Source organism: Oxyura jamaicensis, chromosome 3 (genome assembly GCF_011077185.1).
Source record: "Oxyura jamaicensis isolate SHBP4307 breed ruddy duck chromosome 3, BPBGC_Ojam_1.0, whole genome shotgun sequence".
Lineage (NCBI taxonomy): Eukaryota > Metazoa > Chordata > Aves > Anseriformes > Anatidae > Oxyura > Oxyura jamaicensis.
Genome location: NC_048895.1, coordinates 69962925 through 69981687, shown reverse-complemented (window position 1 = coordinate 69981687; position 18763 = coordinate 69962925). Strand labels below are relative to the sequence as shown.

The 18763-nt window shown below is 47.1% G+C and overlaps 1 protein-coding gene across 5 annotated transcripts in view; it reads right to left on the bottom strand.

The window, feature by feature from the left end:
• The window catches only part of FYN (FYN proto-oncogene, Src family tyrosine kinase), a 132315-nt gene extending 113767 nt beyond the window's left edge, over positions 1 to 18548 (bottom strand). For 3 of the 5 annotated variants that reach the window (XM_035320241.1, XM_035320248.1, XM_035320249.1), the window contains exon 1: positions 18367 to 18547. The gene's annotated coding sequence lies outside the window, so the exon portion shown is untranslated. Of the gene's footprint in view, positions 1 to 18366 lie in introns of all 5 variants that reach the window. The other 2 variants (XM_035320245.1, XM_035320246.1) reach the window with 1 other exon arrangement.
• Between the last annotated feature and the right edge of the window lie 215 nt (positions 18549 to 18763).

The window sequence follows — 18763 nt, the reverse complement described above, 5'->3', positions numbered from 1 at the left end:
CCACTTTGAACGCCTAAAAAACACGTGCTATGAGCCAGACAATTGGAAAAACAGGAGTTTTAAGATGCCCTAGGATCCCAGCCTTCCTCTCCTTACAAAGCACAGCTCCTCTAACCCACCCAGGTGCCTCACAAAGCCGACCTGAGGCTCAGACCCTTTCTTTTTCACCCGTCCCACCAGAGGGAACACAGATGAGAAGCCTGCAAACACCCACCTCTATAACAGCACCGAATTTCCATCCTGCGCTTTGTCTGCCCGGTTTCGCGCTCGCACAAAGGCTGGTTTGTCATCTTTGCCACAAGCACAGCGTGCACCAGCAGACAAGCATGGTTCACATGTGCTGACTTGCAGCATGGGCGAGCAGCGAGACCTCTGTTTACCTGGTGTGTTACTTCACAGGCGGGCAACGCAAAGCTGCGCTGCCCAGCTCTCAGCGCCCCACACCTCACCAGAGATTTGCATTCACAGACCAATTGCACCACTCTGCATGACAGAAACGCCAAGGTTACAAATGGTGTGCACAAACCTACATCTCTCCAGAGCTGCTCCTGGTCACGCTGCCTTCATTCACCTGCCCTCTCCCAGCTGGCCCGTGGCTTCATGGCGATGCAGCTCTTTGGTACGTGAGCATGCAGAGAGGTTTCCACAAGAGTCCTGTCTCCTTCAGTGCCTAATGACTGGTACTTATTCAGTGTCATCATTTAATACTCTTTAAAAAATATATATATATTTATATACAGACTACTATTCCCAGCCTGCTCTGAACACAAAACAAGTTTACTGATGGGTCCCTGCAGAGCTCAGCACTCGAGTTTTTCCTCACAAAGCGTGCATTTCTTTTTCTTACAGCATCCTAAGACACCAGGAGCATTATTGGCACTTTATGACAGGAACTGACAGAGAGAAGATAAATTCAAAAGTGCCCTTTATTTAGGTGCCCAGTCGGAGACAAATGAGGCCTGACTATTCAGTACACTCAGAGCAATGAGTCCATTGACTTCGTTTGCAGTTGCATGTACCCAACACTCCTCCAGTCACCCCGTAGCCTATTAGCGTGGGTGCACAGGGAAAAATCAGTCACTTTTTGTAACTGTGCTGAAGCAGATTTTGTCCCCCAGATGCCTGGCAGATCCTCTCCTTTTCCCTCCCACAAACTTCGCCGCCTCCTTCTCGTGGCAGCTCCCAGCTCCTGCAGCAGGTTACGCCGTGGCTCTGCAGAAACCCATCTCCCAGGCTTGGTCGCTGTCTGGAGCAATCTTCTGGTCCAGCAAGGGAAGCGAGGATCCTGACAGGCCAAAAGCACACGATCACACCATACAACCACAGACCATACACACACCCTAATGCTGCAAATGCTTCTGCGTCCTCGGCTTCAGAAAAAAAAATCATGGAAATGTTCTTTGAAATGAGGCTATTTTAAGACTGTTAAAAGCAAACTAACCTTTCCCATCCCCAGAGGAATGTTCATCACATGAGTGCCTGTGATTAATCAGAAGGCTGATGCACAATCTCTCCTGTTTAAGCTCAGGGAGAAATTGAAAACTTCATGCTGCTTTTGCCTCTGTGCTAGCCAGAAAGGAGGGGCGGCGGTGGTCGTGGTGCACACAACGCTACATTTATTGACAGATTTCATGGGCTGTTGTTACCAGCAGATGGAAAAAAAGTCCTCAAATCCTCAGCTCAATTACCTCCACAGCCTGGGGGAAGGAAAAAAAAAAAGTCCAGGGGGTAAAGGTTTCTCTCAGCCCAACGGTGGTCTCCTTGCCCAAGTAATTCAAATCACACAAACCAAGACTTCTTCCTCAACCCACCTGAAGGTCTTTTCTATGTCTTGACCTACACAGAAAGGCTAGAGAAATCAGCCAAGCTAATAAAAAAGGGAGAAAATTGGAAGGGTGTATACTGTCAGCCTTGAAAGAAGGAAAAGGATGTTACAAGGACGCAGACTTTGCACAAAGCGGCAGGGTATTTTGCTAGCATAAGTAATGCACGCGGGGATGTACAGACAAGCTTTCAGGACCGATGGCCTCTCAGTCTTGTCATTTCTCCACGCATGCTGAAGTTAGTAGAGATGCTCTGTATGGAGCAGTAAGCTGGATGGTAGAAGCAGCTTTCCAACCACTGACATGCAGAAGAGAGCAGAGGAGGGAGATGCCCAAGCCTTGAGCTCTTTAAGAAGGGGTTAGGCTAAGAGAAGTCACCAACAGCCTGCATTCACTTTGTCCTAACTCTGACCCTGAGGGCAGCAGTGACTTAAGATCCCTTCACCAAGTTCCTACAATGCACATCTCTGTGCCACTTACAAAGCTTTTCTTCGAAAAGCAAGATGCAAAAACTCACTTTGCATCCAGCCGCCCTTATTTCAACATGCCTGTGTGCTTTGTGGTTTAAGACCCAGCCTGAGTCAATGCAGATTTAAATACATGCATGTTATGGCAGTACTGGATACAGACAGCGCGAAAAGCCAAGCGAGATATTTGGTAGAGATTACGGGCAGCACCCCTCCCACCTAGCACCCATTACTGCGCTGCTGCTGCAGCCAGGGAGCTCGGGCGCGTGTTTGTAAGTGGGCTGGCAATACAAGACTATTATTTTCCTCTTTGACATACCAGTATTTAGGAAAAACAATTTCCCTTACAAAAAGGGTAGGTTATTAGCATGGATGTATTGGCAATACTTTGAGGAGCAATGCTTCTCTGAACACTTTGCTCGAGTGTATCAAGTCTTTCTTCAAAAGCAGCAGAGCTACTGCGACTACACGTTCCTACCTCTGAAGTAGCTGCGAAATGATCTGTCCTGGACATGTACTAGCAGCCCACACAAACATACAACACCGGGAAGATTACAAAAACAAAGGACTGCGTACAGCTCGCTTTCTTCCAGACTGTTAGCAGGCCAGGTGAAGACTGGGAAGAAAGGATCAGGTTTTGCCAGATGTGAGCAGCCACAGCTCAGGGTGCCATCATCTCCACAGCAAGGGCAGGTTATCAGTGTCCACACCGTAGGTGCCTGCAGCTCGGTCAGCCTGTATAAGCAGAGAAACCAAGTTCCTCACCCCATAAAACTGCAGCAGCAGTTTTCTTCCTCTGCCTCCATTCCTCCTTCCTTCCTTTTCCCTAGAGGCTGTGTTTATCCTGAAGCCTGGTAAAAGCAGAAAAAGCTGGGCTGCTGTTGAAAACACAGCACAAACACAAAGGGTCAGAAGCCCAATGCTCACAGAAGAAAGGGCTGAGCCTAGTCAAAGCCACTAAATTAAGAGGCAGGGAGGGAAACGTCAGCCTAGAAACTGAACGGAAAAGTTTTGCCTTTCCTCTCTCTTACACTAAGCAGTCCCCGTAATTGTCACTGAAATGAGGCAGGGAAGCCATGTAAGGGCCACGGCAGACAATTCCTGGAATGGTGAATGAAAGAACTGCAAACAAACCTTCAGTTTTAAGGATGTCAAAAATCCCTATTCCTAGGAAGAAGGGATTGAAAATTAACTCAACATATTCTGCGTGTTAACCTCATGAATGTAAACTTGGTAAGGCATTATTTCTGGTTACACACAAGTTGACCAATTTTCCGACAGACTTCAGAAGGAACGTTCCTCAGACACAGCTGCCTTCGATTCCCACTGCTGAAACGCTGCAGCTGGCTGGTAGAGCAAGCTGGTGAGGTTCCTGGGTATGCCTAGAAGGCAAACTGGTTATCGTTTTTTAAAATCCTTTTTTTTATTATTTATTTATTTATTTTTTAATTTTACCACTGCTAGTTGAAGTGGCTTGTGGTTTTGTTTGTTTCTATTACAAAAAAAAAAAAAGATAAACCTTCATCTGCTCACGAAAGACCTGATAAATAGGTCTAATGACAATGAATCTGCCTTTAAAACCTTTATTCCTTTAGAAATAAGGGTTACTGAATTTAAAAGCCAAGCTGCAAGCCCTGGGCCAACAAAGCTCTGGTGTCCTACAGATGCGTCCCTTCCCTGCCCTCCCTTCTTGGCCCTGGGATCCCTCGGCCTTCTCTTTCATCTACTCTTTCCTTCCACGTCTCCTGACACCCTAAAGAGATGAGAAAACAGCTACGGCTGGTCGAGCAAAACCTGCGTGCTAAGTTGGTTTGGCAGCCGTCAGCGGTCTGACATCCCAATGCACCAAGTCCGACTGTCCCTCGAGGAGGGTTAAGAGCAGGGCCCACGAAGACAACTCACAGCCAGCCTCAAATCTGCTCCGAGGGATCAGAAGGAAGCCATAAAAGTGGCACAAAACCTTAAAGTACTCATTATGGAGACCCGAAGAACTTATTCTACTTCATACTATTAGGCTTAGTTTGATAAAAATTCTTCCTAAAGGAAGTAAAATTGTACATACAGAAGTGAAATGGTATTAAAAAGCCCAAGCAACAACAACAGCAAAACCCTAACCCACAGGTGCCGACAAGCACTTAAAATTCATTTGGGGAATTCTGGCAACTCATCATAAATGAGCTCTTAGAGGAATACCAAAATTAGTTCAGCAGTTTCTCATCAAACATAAAGAAAAAATAAAACTGAAAAATAAAAACATCAAGAACTACTGCCAAGAAGGCTTATGCCGCTTTTTCAGCGCTCAGCCACTGCTAACTAGTACAAACCATCACTGAGATCTCTTTCTTCTTGAGTCAAAGAAGGGGTCAGATTCCTTCTTAAAGATGTTTTTCCCATAAAAGAAAACCACAAGAACAAAGAAAAAAAAACTGTTAAAAACAAGTTATCTAAATACGCAGGCCATTGCATAAACTATTACCTCTGGTGCAAGCATGTGACACATATGCAGATGTAAGTACTGCAGCAATGCTAATTTGCAAAATGAGGTTTTAGAGATTACTTTTTAGAAACCTCCTCTTCCATCACTGTTTTATTTTTTCCCCTTTAAATACATTGCATCCCTTGTTTTGGGTCTTTAGCAGATGTGGTAATTGGTTTCCAGGTGCTAGGAAGTAATTCCTGACAAGGCTGACACTTGGAAACCTCGACAAGAAACGAATCAGAGGAAATAAGGAGCCAACTCAGAATGGCAGCCAAAACATGATGTGCTCAGGGGCAAAAACTAAGAAACCTCATTGCAAGCAGTAAGCCACCACAAGTTTGTCAGAGAATAAAGTCATGAGATGGTGGGAAAAAAATCTGACTCATATCCATAATATGAAAGGAACGTTTCTGACTTTTCTGTTCATACACAGATTGCATGCAGACAGCGGGTATACCTGACCAGCCCAAGGCCAGCTCTTCTGGGAGACGTATGCATCCTAAGGAAGGTATGGGGTATTTTGGTAGGGAGGCAGTCTGGTGAGCTTGTCTGCTAGGGCAACACTGACATTGCTCTAACAAGTGCAAATGGAGGAGAGAAAGTGTTTTTAAATTACTTAATCCTTCTAAACACATGTTGGGATGGCCCCAAGTGCCTCATCCTGAGCAACACCCCGATCTTGCCATTCCTTTTATAGAGACCTTTGCTTTGTTTCTTTCTTTATTTATTTTTTGCCAGATAGGTTAAACACGATACACAAAGAAGTCAATGTGTTGTTTGGAAACACCTGCCAACATTAACAAAAGAAAAAAAAAACAGAGAACATTTGAAGGATTGGCCTCTATTCCACCAGTCCATGTACCAGCGATTTCATACCAGCATGCGTTAGCCCCAGCTCAACACTAACAGCTAGTCTTCCAGACAGCCCGGTGAAAATGTATGTATCAGGCATATATGAAGAATACCTGAGTCATACTGGTGGAACTTAACTCCAGCCTGATTTGAATATCTTAGATTTAATTAGAAGGTGTTAACAAGAGCACAAACACAGATATTCCATAGGAGGCAACAGCGTTTGAGATGCTCAGTGGCAGTTGCCACCAGCCTGGACGTGAGCACAGCCTCCTTTCCAGTATTGCTGGTTGTACCATCGGGAAGCTCCCAGCTCCAGCCCATTCTCCCTCCTCTCCAAAACCACCAAAATATTTAAATGCTTGGTAACACTTGGTTCCAGTCCTGTCACCACCCAGATTTTACTCAAATGAGTGCTCAGGGACAAGATGCAGGAGACTGTAGGCGCTGGCATTATCTGGATTAACCTCCTGTGCTCAGTGCTGGTGCCTTATCTCCCAGGGTTTCTACCGAGAGAACATATTTTATATTAATCAGAGAAGGACATCTTTTGCAACTTCTCTAGTTTGCTAACAATAACCTAAATTGTTTTGCATAACCCATTTAAACAAATATTAACTACAAGCTGATATACATCCCCCTCATCTTCCCACTGAAACTATTTTACTCAAGCTGCCACTGAACACCAGAAAGCTCGTGAGCTTTTCAGGCGAATTAAGTCAAAACTGGAACAAAAATCTGAAACACTTTAAACTCTCAGCATCTCCCCCACGGGAGCTTGCATATGGCACAAAGCCTCCCTAATTTCTGACTCAAAGAAAGCAAATAAATAGAAGAGGCTTTTCTGTTCCTGTAGGAGCACGCACCCTCTTGAGACAGCCGACCACACCTGAGCAGCCACTGGGAGAAAGCCACAAAGATGTTCTCTAGCACTGCTCACGGGCTCTGGGGAAGACCTGAGTTCCTGAGGGGTCCAGGAGGGGCCATTTCTTATAGCCTACAGGCAAAACTCCACATTTCACCACAGAATAGAGGGATCTGGTCAGTAGTGAGCCTCAGCTTGGCATATAGCTACCTCACATTGTTCTTCTGCTACACAGTAATGTCTGGATAACCCGAACAACCTACGGTGTGTAAGGCTCATTGCCACACTAAAAGGGGTTTCTTCACCTCTAAGTCCCATTCAATGTAACCTACAGTGACAACTGTATGGAGTAAAAATATACAACTAATTCTCTGTGGTAGGGCAAAAATAATCCACCTTTTTATTTTTTAATTGCCATGAATATAAACAGGTCTGCGACATTATGATCGGAGCATCCGAGGTACCTATTAGTTTGAGGATAAACAGCTCGGTGGCGTGGGAGACGGCGTGATCTGAGGGTAATGAAAGGGAGGTAAGTGACAGAGAAGGCTGAGGTAAACAGGCACGAGGGCAGGATCGCTGCAAGCAGCGTTCTGCGAAAAACGTGCTAAAAGACCTCTGAGACAGAATCACAGAATCGTTTGGGTTGGAAGGGACCTTTTAGACCACCTAATTCCAACCCCCTGCCATGGGCAGGGCCACCTCCCACCAGACCAGGTTGCCCAGAGCCCACCCAACCTGGCCTTGAACACCTCCAGGGATGGGGCATCCACAGCTTCTCTGGGCAACCTGTGCCAGGGCCTCAGCACCCTCTGAGTGAAGGATTTCCTCCTAAAACCTATTCTAAACCTCGTCTCTTTCATTTTTAAGCCATCCCCCCCTTGTCCTATCACTCCACTCCCTGACAGAGTCCCTCCCCAGCTTTCCTGTAGGCCCCCTTTAGGCCACCATAAGGTCTCCCTGGAGTCTTCCCTTCTCCAGGCTGAACAACCCCAGCTCCCTCAGCCTGTCCTCACAGCAGTGGTGCTCCAGCTCCTTGATCATCCTCATGGCCCTCCTCTGGGCTTGCTCCAACATGTCTATTTCTCTCTTGTGCTGGAGGCCTGACTGCCACAGCCTGTGCCATGGAGGCAGTAAAGAATACTTCAAGTAAACATAGTGGCAGCAACAGCCAAAATAGAAAGAGAGACTTCCACAGCTTTTAGGGAGCCAGAATTTCCTGAACTAAGAGCTTGCATTACATTAAAGCATGCATATGCACGGGGAAAGTTTATGCCTTCCACTGCTCTCCCACACCACAGCAAGACGACTTCTGAGCCAAGCGATGTGAGCCACACACACCTCGAAGCAACAGCGACTGCAGGACGAATCCCACACACGCAGGTTTGGTGGTGGTTGTGGGTTTCTCTTTCATTCCAACTGCTTTGCTTTTTTTCCCTCCCTCCAAGCAAATGCACATGTAAGTACTTAAACTGTTAATCGTCACATTTTCATTTTGTTTGTGCTTAAAAACGTACGTTAAAAAAATCAGATGATGAAACCTTCGAAAAGCACTGACTCTAGCTAGTCACAGGTACTTCCGTCACCAATAACGATGCAACATGCAATGCCTGAGTCTCAGAAACCCAGTGTGTAAGAAACCCCTTCTGGATTTACTACAGCTGTAAGCAGGTGTTATGGGGCCCCAGCTCCCACGAGGCTCATCTGGGTGGCACATCTGTTATTTCAGTCCTCATATTTGTTAGCAAACATTAACGAAGGTAACTCGGCTAGTAGCTAAGGTACTGCGAGGAAAAACAGACACAGTGTGAATTCAGTTTGTCGTGTGTGTTGTTTACTATGCATTCTCCTCACTGTTTTACTAAAATAATCACGGCAATAACATCTTATTGCTTCAGGTTATACTGCTGCATGCAGCGTGAAAGCCCAGTGCAAAAACTCACTACAGGGAAATGGAAAATGTTACAGTTCTGTGTATGTAAACACTGGCTGGGTTATCTGCTTCATTTCATTCGAGCAAAGCCCTGCCTCAGTTCCAGCTCTGAGGTGACAGGGGGCCTACAAGCACTAGTGATACAGCTCCTCAGCAAGGGAAAGGTGACAGCAGCTGAAGACCTGGCTCAAAATAAGCCACTTAATTAGGCAGCAGGTGGAGGGAGGTAATTATTCCCCCTATGCAGCGCTTGTGAGACCACATCTGGAGCGCTTGGTCTGGTTTGGGGAACACTGGGAAGAAAAAGATTGACGCACTGGAGCAGGTCCAGCGGATGTCCACCAGGATGCTGGAGCACTTGGTGTGTGAGGACAGATGGAAGGAGCTGGGTTTGTGTCTGAGACAGAGGAGGCTGAGAGAGATGGGGGGAGCATCTCTGTCCGAAAGCCCAGCGGGCGGTGGAAGAGAAGCTGAGGCCGGCTTCTTCTTAGAGGCACACATGAAGTGACAAGGAATAACAGACTCAAGTGGCACCGAGGGAAATTCCTGCTGGAGAGTAAGGAAAAAAACGTTCACAATGAGAGGGATTGTGCCCTTGAACGTACTGACCAGAGAGGCTGTGTAACCTCCGCCCCTGGAGATACTCAAAACCCAACCGGATGAGGCACCAACCCCTTAGTCAGATCCAGCTTTGAGGTCAGCCCTGTTCTGTGAATGGAGATGTTTTCCAGAGGTTCCCTAAGCCTCAATTCTTCAGTGATTAAATTTTAAAAGGAAGAATAACACTCCTCAGAGGAGCTAGAAGGACTACTAAGAAGTAGTTTAATAGAAGAACTATTAAAAAGTAATTTTAGCAGACAAGTCTGGTAGCTCTAGAGAGCTCAGTCACAAAGAAGCTGTTACAACATGATTGCAGGAAGAAAAAGCAAGAACAAAAAACAATTGCAGGTGATTGTTCCCTTAGAACAAAGTTTGGGGTGTTTGTTTTTTTTTTTCTTCCCTAGGTTCAAAGCAGTCCAAAGCTACATACTTGTCATGATAGGCACAGTTTAGCAAGTTCCCATACCAACAATCATAAAGCAAATCTACATAATGCGGTTTCACTGTCATTTGCAAGATATTTTCTCAGAAATTATACTTGAGTGACAACATACTGCTGACTATGGAAGAAAGTCATATCGCAGTTTGGGGTGACCACCTTATTGCCAAATACAGATTTTATTTCATTTGTACCGTTGTTTATACCTGCATTATCTCAAGATCTGTGATATTTTTCTGCAGGAAGAGGGCGTTAACAATAGCCTGGTTACACCAAGAAATCCATAGAAGTGTATTAACACTTCAAAACTAAATTTGAGACAAGCAATCCTAAACCAGTTTACTTTCAAAAACCTTGACTCATCAACAGAAGGACTCCTGCACTACTCTGCCACTTTCGTGGCAATATGATTTGAATGGCTAGTCCATCCTTAAAAAAAAAAAAAAAAGGAAAATACTGAAAATAACCCCTGCATACAAGTGTAGCACCATGTCATTTTAAAGCTTGTGGGTAGCTGTTACAGATGGAGCTTCCTAGGAACATAATCACTCTTCTTCAGTGGGTCAGATAATGTACAAATAGAATAGAGTTTCTCCACAGTTTAGCACTATTTTTTTTTTTTTAAATCTAGTTTGATTAGTCTTTGGTACTGTGAAAAAGAACATTTATATGGTTAATCCACTCTTTCAGGTCATTTCACCCACGCCTCTTCTTTTTATTGTGTCAAAAATAAGTAGAGTGCATCCTCTCCAGCACCAGACCATGCTGTGCAGACACACAGTGACTAGCACCCAATCTCTGGGGCCCTGGATGTGGTGCAGGCACATCAGCGTGGTTCTGCTCCCGGACTGCTGAGGATACCCTGGTTCCTACCCACGAGCTCCTCTGTTCATCGCTGCAGCGACGTGGATGTGCATCCACCCCTACCCTGGGAAGTACAAAGAAAGCAATGGTTTTTTGATCTACCCTCCACATTCAGCTCCAGATTATTCTCAGCACGTCCTGCTGTGCCACGTTAGCTCTAGCAGACAGCAACTGGTTTTACTAAGACACAAGCTTACAAGGCAAATAGTAAGAGTTGACCACAAAAGCAAAATTTCACTGGCTTGTTCAACATCTACAGCCATACAGTCAGCTTCATAAAGCAGAACTAATTATTTAGCATGGGAGAAAAAAACAAAACAAAACAAAACAAAAAAAGCAGCCAACCAGCCTAACCTTTCAATAGCTCAAATCAACACTTGCTAAAAACATAGCAAGAGCAAAGACAAGGTCACATCACCCTTGAAGTCACTGAATCACACTGATGCTAAAGGAAGCCCACAACCTAAAAAGAAAAAACAAAGCCTGTGGAAGAAAAATGGTTTTTAATCTCTCACAGGAGTGGCAGCAAATCACTCTGAATGTCGAGTCATCAGGCAGTGCAAAGCCATTGATGCTCTTGCTGTTCTGCCTGCGATGACTGGGCAGGAGCAAGAGGCACACAGCCTCCTTACGCACTTTGTCCCCAGCCGTATTTGTTCATTTTTGGCAGCCCCACTTCAACATTAGGACAACAAGTTCTGCAGTTTTTAAGCTTGTCAGTAATGCTGCCCTAAGCAACAAAGACAGTCAGTGCCTGTCTCCTACCTCCTCCAATGCACACAAGGTAATTTTTGACCTTCGGATGTAAAAGGCATTTGCTCCACCACGTTACATCATTTGGTGGCTCTCTTTTCAGCCAAACCTTTCGGTTCATTACATTTCCTACAAAAGGAAAACTCCAAGAGTGGTGCTCAAAAGAAATGAGAGCCAACACTCCACACATTTTTGAGAGCATGCTATTACACTGAGAGTTATATCTGGTTCTTCAGTTAGCCATCTGTTGTACACTGACCTTCTGTGAATGACAGGGAAAATTCAAAATCCAGTTGCTATTCCTCCTCACCAGTCCAAAGTATCAGGTCTTGTAAATATAAGGTCACTGACCATTCACAGACACCTGGAAAACTTAATATGTGCGATTAAAGGACTGCATATTCAGCTGGATGCTCTACATGAAAGTTACAATTGGCATCAGAGAGTGGGCCACCAAAAGGATTATTTACGCAGTTTTATTCCTTCCTCAGGAGTGAAACCAGCAAAACATCATCAGTGTGTTTGAAAATGGGATCTGGGACCTTTCTTACAGAAATCACCCATTCAAATGTTGCTTGGGGTGACAACGACCAGAAATACCATCTATTACCTACTTATATCTAAACTCCAGAAGGAAGTTTAGGAATTTTCATTTACTTTCCAGGAAGGCAGAGAGGCAACAGCATGGGCATTTTTGCTGGTCTTCAGAGAAAAGTCTTACTGAACATGGGCTGGGGAGGTGGCTCCCTCTGAAATCTTGTTACTGACAACTCTTAACCACTTGTGGTTAAGAGCACAGTAAATGTGACTGGGAAACAGTGTCCCAAGCAACTTCAACAAGAGCACAGTAAATGTGACTGGGAAACAGTGTCCCAAGCAACTTCAACCTCTTAACTTGTTTTCTGAAGGAAAAAATAAATAATCAATAGGGAAAGCAAAGGACTATTGCACCACAAGAAAGTGGGAGAGGGCAGAAGGAAAAAAAAAAAGAAGCTTGTGGTGACTGAATACTGCTCCTGTCATCCCCTCCCAGAAGCCAGCACGTGATTATTACCTCTAACAGCACAGGATTCAGACCTGCCCTTTCCAAACGCTCTCAGCGTACAGTGACAGTGTGCACGAGGATCTGTCCACAGGGAGGTCTAAAAACATGCAAGAGGTCACTAACCTCACCATAAAAAAAGAAACCAACAGAACACCATTAACCTCACCACTAAAAACAAACACGGGCCTCTCATACAGTTTAAGACACAAAACAGTTCAAGATCCAAGTCCGAAAAATAGAGGTTTTCATTCCAAGTCACAGAGCTGCATTTTTCCGGGAAAAAATGCATCGTTGCTTCCTAGCAAGAGGTTGCCCACAAAGAAAAACCCAGTCAGAGCAACAAACAAATATTCTTTCCTTCAGTGGTGCGAGAGCTGCTGTCTCTTACCCCTGCTCTCCTCCCCCGGGGGAACAGCACCTGGCTATGAGATGCAGCCAGCTCCACCCCACAATCATCTGGTCCTACGCTGAGGAGTAAGAGATGACCAGGCGTGGAATGAAGTTGTCCCAGAAGGAGAAAAATACTTCTGTGGGAAAGTGATACAAACCCAGGAGTTAAAAAGTATCAGACAAGCTTCTGCTGTATTTTTCAGAGGAAGGCCACAGTCAAGCCAGCCCTGAAAGCAGCAGGATGTTGGTTGATACAGAGAGCTACCTTCCTCCTTAACAGGGTCATGAAGTTTTGTGCTGGCTAAAAAGAGATACAGGCAGTCTGCGAGCGCTCGTACCGTGTGTCTCAGCGATGGCCCCAGGCACCACACTGCTTCTGGCTGGGGACCTTGCAGGCCAGGCAGCAGCAGGACTTCCAAGTTAGAGTGAGAGCATCTACTCCTCCAATTATACTCCAGGGCAATTTTACAGTTTAAAGACCAGGCACAAAAGGGAGGATAAAACCAACATATTTGTAAAAATATATAGAGAACTCAATACTCAACCGTACAACACTATCAGAAGCCACAATAGGAACTGTGTGATGGCCCAGTCATGCCAGGAAGACCTTCCTAGCTGCCTCTCGAAGTGCTACAGCTGCAAATCAGAGATGCAAGTTGCACAAGGCGTTCTTCCCCACACAGGCTGTTCTGTGATAAGGGGGTTGCAAGGTCTTTATGAACACAATGAGTGTGCTTCAAATGAATGATGAAATCTATTTGTTTAAAAAAAGAAATCATTAAGTTTAAAGAAGAACAATGCTAGGAACAATCAGATACAGTCATTAGAGAACTCTCGTGAAACAGAAAAGTTCTTTAAAAAAATAACTGAATGGGTATTTAATATTCATTTTCACTATCAGATCTCGTTTAACTTATCCATATAGCGTCATCTACCAAAGTGATGCCTGACAAGGTATGAATTAATTGGCAATAATGCTTTCATCCTGGAGTACACCAAAGCTTAAGGATTATTTCGGTCAAATATTTTAACAAGGGAAAACTGGAACCGAGAGGAAAAGGCCAATTTCAAACAGAGAAGATATTTCAACTAAGCCCAGCCAACCATTTGAGGTTTCCTCCCTCTTCTTCCCAAAACTGTTAAAACAAAAATTATCCATGAGTTTAAGTCGTGTGAAACACTTGACACCCACCCCAAAAGCAGATGTTTACACACACTCCCCTAGTTTTCTTGGGTACGCTTCAGCCAATTATTCACTTAGTCTGTTCAATGTTCCCCCACTCCAAGTATTTCTCTGCGTCTGTGTACATCTTGTGCTCCTGTCTAGTTATAGCCACTGAGTGCCTAGAGCAGGATGGGACTAAGAAATTCCCTAGGCTAGAAAAGGCATCCAGTGCCTTCTGCCTCCTACAGAAGCCACCAAAATAGAATAACTATACATTTATATACATATACACACACATATGGAGGGGGGACCCTCTTTGATCCCACCAAATCATTGACGCATCGCAGCTGCCTTGTACAGCTCCTTGTATGTCTCAACACGAAGAGCATCAACTAACTTCACTAAGAATTTAGGCCACCGGCTTAATCAAGTAGGATTTACTACTTAGAGATGCTCTAGAAAATTATAGCATAGAAAAACAAACAGCCTCCAGAGGCGCAGGACCTTCTGGAATTGGCAGAAGCTCATCTGGAATACCTGGGGTAACCTCTCCCAGTGTAACACTGTCACAAGGAACATCAGTAGAGCCATTCAAGGTGGAATGCCTTCGGTGTCAAAAATAAGCTGCATTTTGGGAAGGGCAACGGAGTAAGATTGACTTTCCATGACAAGCTGACTGCACTCAAGCCATCTAATTCACATCAGCTGATACTGCAAGGCTAGCTTTTCCATGGCTTTTTCAGGTGAAAAATATTCACTCAAGTGCATGGCCAGGAAAATTCTGACAGTCATTCTCTGCGAGACTATTCAGTTCTAGCCACATCTAGAAGCTCCATAAACGTGTTGCTAATTTTATGTATACTTAATGGGAATCTTCAATAAAAAGTCAGTGTCAACGGTTTTATTTTACTCCAAACAGTTGCACGTATTTTGAGCTGTAATCCTTTATTTCAGAATGAGTTACAACTCAAAGCAGTCAGAGGCACGATGAGGTGGCATGTTTTGGTTGACTTGAATTAATCTCATTTTTTCATTTCCTTCAGTGGAAGTGTTGATATTGCCAGGCTTTGTCCCAGTTCCAAGTGAAGGAAAGTTCTGAAAGTGCTTTACAAAATGTCACTGTTTTCCTGCAGCCAATTGTAAGGAGAACAACGGGGCACTTCTCCTTGGCTGCAAATTTCCGTGAGGTCAAGTTGGTCTCTGGTTTCACAGCTCAAGGACATCTCCCACAGACACGCTTAGCTTTTACCACTCTCTTTACCACCAGGAGTCTGCTTACCTGCCTGAAATCAAACCGGCACTTAAGAAGCGATGCTGCACTCTCAGGCTCCACGCACTGACTCCTCCAGGAGCAGGGTACGTGGCTCAGAGGCAGCAGAACAAATAACGCCCTGCACCTCTCATCTGGGCCTGACAACTCTCGGTCTAGGAGGAAGTCAGGCACTAAGGGCAAAACCTGTGAGGGGATGCAAATGCCCCAAATCCTCCTCCTACACCTGCACGTTTGTCACCTATTGACATTTCAAGTGTTTTTTGTTGTTAGTGGCTTTTTAACCACCTTATCAAAAGCAGACTGGGCATTTTAAATTTTAAGAGCAAGCCGCTGCTGTGCCAAGCGAGATAACCCAGCACACAGGCAGATGCAACACTGAAGCTTCCCCTCCTCCTGAGGTGTTTTGTTCGGGGCGGCCCAGCCAGCATTTCCCTCAGCACTCGGGTGACTCGGAGGTGCGTGCATGATGCCCAACAGCACGCAGAGAGCATCCACATCCCAAGTTCAGGGATGCCAAAGTCCGCAGGGCTTGCAAACACCCTTGCAGCAAGGCCTGACGATGCTCCGCACTGAAGCACACAAATCCTCTTGTGGATTTCACTCAAAGTAAATAGCTGACTTGCACTACACAGATCTGCAGGCCTTTTGTCACCAAAGGAGTCCTTAATTGCTAGATTTCAATGAGACTGCTCGGGTGAATTAGATTTGTCTGGTTCAAGTCCTGTTTGGGGAGTAATGGGTCGAAATTACTTGTGAAGACACTTGTGTGGGAGCTGCAGGGGTGGGAAAGGGTAAAGAGTTATTAATTTTCTTCCTCTTGAAGGTCACTTTGCCAACACACGCTGTCAAAGCAGACCTGCCCATAAAGCAAATTACAAAGCGCTGTCCATGACAGAAATGAATTCCATTATTATACATTCAAATACCACCCAGGCCGACTTCGGCAGAACTTTACCAAACGAGTTTGGATCGAATATTAACGCGAGGAAGGGAAAACACCAGCATGCAACACATCCTCTCCCTGAAGTAAGAGCCCTCTGACGCGGGAAGACAGCACAGGGAAGATTACCGGCTAAGTAACACTAATGAGCCATAAGATAGCAAACCATTCCAAGTCTTCGTTAACATAACCCAATGCGTGACGCTGTAGATGCATCATATCAGAATGCTACATCGTCGTGGAGGCACTGGACAGTTTCCTTGCGTCTCACCACAACTGTATTGCCCCATAAACATACCACCAACCACACCACGTCCAGATTAGCATATTCAGTTTAATTCCGAAGTCCTTTCCGTGTCCAACTCCACCCATGCATTTTGGATAACACTATTCAGGCATTTCGTGCAAAGTTGTTGTGAAATCTACGGTATGTCAGAAATAACTCCTCAGCAATGCTTTGTCTTTCTTACTCAAACGGAACAGAAATTTGTCAATTGGTCCTAACTTTCAAAGACTCCTAAAATGAAAGTGGTTGATCAGCAACCACCTCCGTCACTCCTGTCTTACACTGATGGCCACGTCCACACGCCAACGTTGTTTACCATTCACTGAAGACGTGTATTTAGTCAACATCAAAACAACTTCCAGAGGAGCCTGTTCAGGGCTTTATACTTAACTGATACCTCATGCCACTACACCTTCCACCAGCAGGTAACATGGAATTTCTGAAACAATGTGCCCGAAGCATAAACCACAAAACACCAAAGTCAGTAGCCTACCATTAGACAACCTCATAGGGGAAATTCTTATTTTTGCCAAAGATGAACCTTTCAGATGAGGCACTAATTTATTAGAGGTGGAAAAGAAGCAGGCTTGCAGGCAAACCCGTGAGTCACCTGAAACTTTCAGCAAAGTAGGAGAAATCTGCCACCTACTACCAATGAAATACAAATTTTGAAGGAATTAAGTGATATTACTTTCTCTTTCTCATCAAATCACAGCCTTGTGAGGAAAAGGGAGTCAAGAAGGAACCCATTGTTCCCCCCAACTCCCTTTTGTTTATTTTTTAATTAAGAAGTTTGAGAAGTCGTAGACCTACTGACATCCACTGTGCATTACCAGCTTTCTGAGCGCGTACACCAACACGCTGCCTGCCTCCTGCCTCGCTGGAGTAAGGTAACAATATGCAGCTTTAGAGATACTGAGCGAGCACTCAACTTGAAAAACGAACAAAGAGTGGTTTCTCTCCCTCCCAGAGCTTCCCACTGGGCCCAGCTGTGGCTGAAATGGATACAACCAAATAGCTGGAGACGTTTCCTTCCCTTCCCACTCCGATATTCTTCCTGGGGCTTCCTTTGTTCGCTCACAGAACTTTGTTTGAGGCATGCTTTCACCCCCTTGCTGCGTGACGAGCCCACGCGGCCAGGAGACGGGCTCAGGAGAAGCACAGGGGTCCCGCCGGGAGCCCTGTGGTGGGCGTCCGAGCGGACACGGCTCTCCACTCACCACGCACATTCTCTGCATTTCAAGCAGACGGCGTCCCTTTGGCTCACCGTTCCTCCTCGGGGGAGACCGGACAAGTCAACCTTAACAAAAACACCGCCTCCCCCAACACACAAGCACAGGGATCTTCACCTACAATTGTTCTAAGCTTTGGTCACGGCACGCCAGCTAGATACCGGGGAAAAACAACACGAACCCTGGCTGCGCCTGTGCGGAGGAGATACTGGAAAGTGTCACAGCCGCGGGGATGGTGGAAGGAAGGATGTGGGAGTCACGGAGCTTGTACACAAGGAGGAAAACGACAAGGTCTCCGAGGCGTTCCCAGTGCCGTGGATATGTCTCGCAAGCCGGGTCCGTCCCCACTCGTTTTGTAGCATTTCAAGGCTGGGAGCGGGGCAGAAGGATGGCTGGAGAGCTGGGGGGGGGCTCACCTCCCAGCCTGAACCCCCCTCCTCCAGCATCTCCCGGCCCTGCCCTCCACACCGGAGCTTCCTCCCTCAGCGGGGTCCCCGGGGGGGCTGGGGGCAACCCAGGGAGGACGAACAAGGGCCGGGGGTGGACGAGGGGCCGGCCTCCCATAGCCACCCCCGGCCATTTCGCGCTGCCCTCGTCCCCTCCGTGAAAGGGGCCTTTGTCAGGGCTCCCCACCCCACAGCGCGGGGGCACAGCTCCTGCCGCCCTCCCGTCCCCCCCCTTCCCCGCAGCCTTTTATTTCGCAGCCACGAATAAATCCCGGCGCTGGGGGGGGGGGGGGGAGAAGGGGGGGAGAAGGGGGGCGCAGAGGGCCGCGCCCCCGGTAAGCGGCGATGCCGGGGGCTGCGGGCCGGGGTCTGCGGGCCGGGGTCCCCCCGCGGAGCCGCCCCCGCGGCTGGGCGCACAAAGGAAGCCCCGCGCCGCAGCATCGCCCCCTCCTCCTCGTCCTCCTCCTCCCCCCTTCCCCGCCCCGCCTCCCCCGGGCGGCGGCCCCCCGGTTACCTGCGGCGGCTCCGCACGCCCGCTCCCATCCTCCTCGCCCCGCTCCCCGGTGCCCCCTGTCCGCGGGCGGTTAGCGGCGGCTCCCGCTGCGCTGCGCTGCGCACCCCCGGCGGGCAGAGCCGGGCGGAGCTTGCCCCGCCGAGCACGGGGACGGGGCTCTCGGGGGAGCTGCGCTGCCTCCGCTCCGCTCCGCTGCCGGTGCCGCTCCCGGTGCCGGTCCCGCTCCGCCCCGCCCGGGCGCTCCCCTCCCGCCGGGGCTGCTGACAGATGGCGCAACCGCCCAGCCGCCGCCGCCGCCGCCTCCCCCGCCCGCCGCGCCCCGCCGCGGGGGCGGACTGAGAGTGGCAGCGCCGCCGGCCTATGGGAGAGCGCGGCCCGCTGCTGTCGCCGCTCCGAT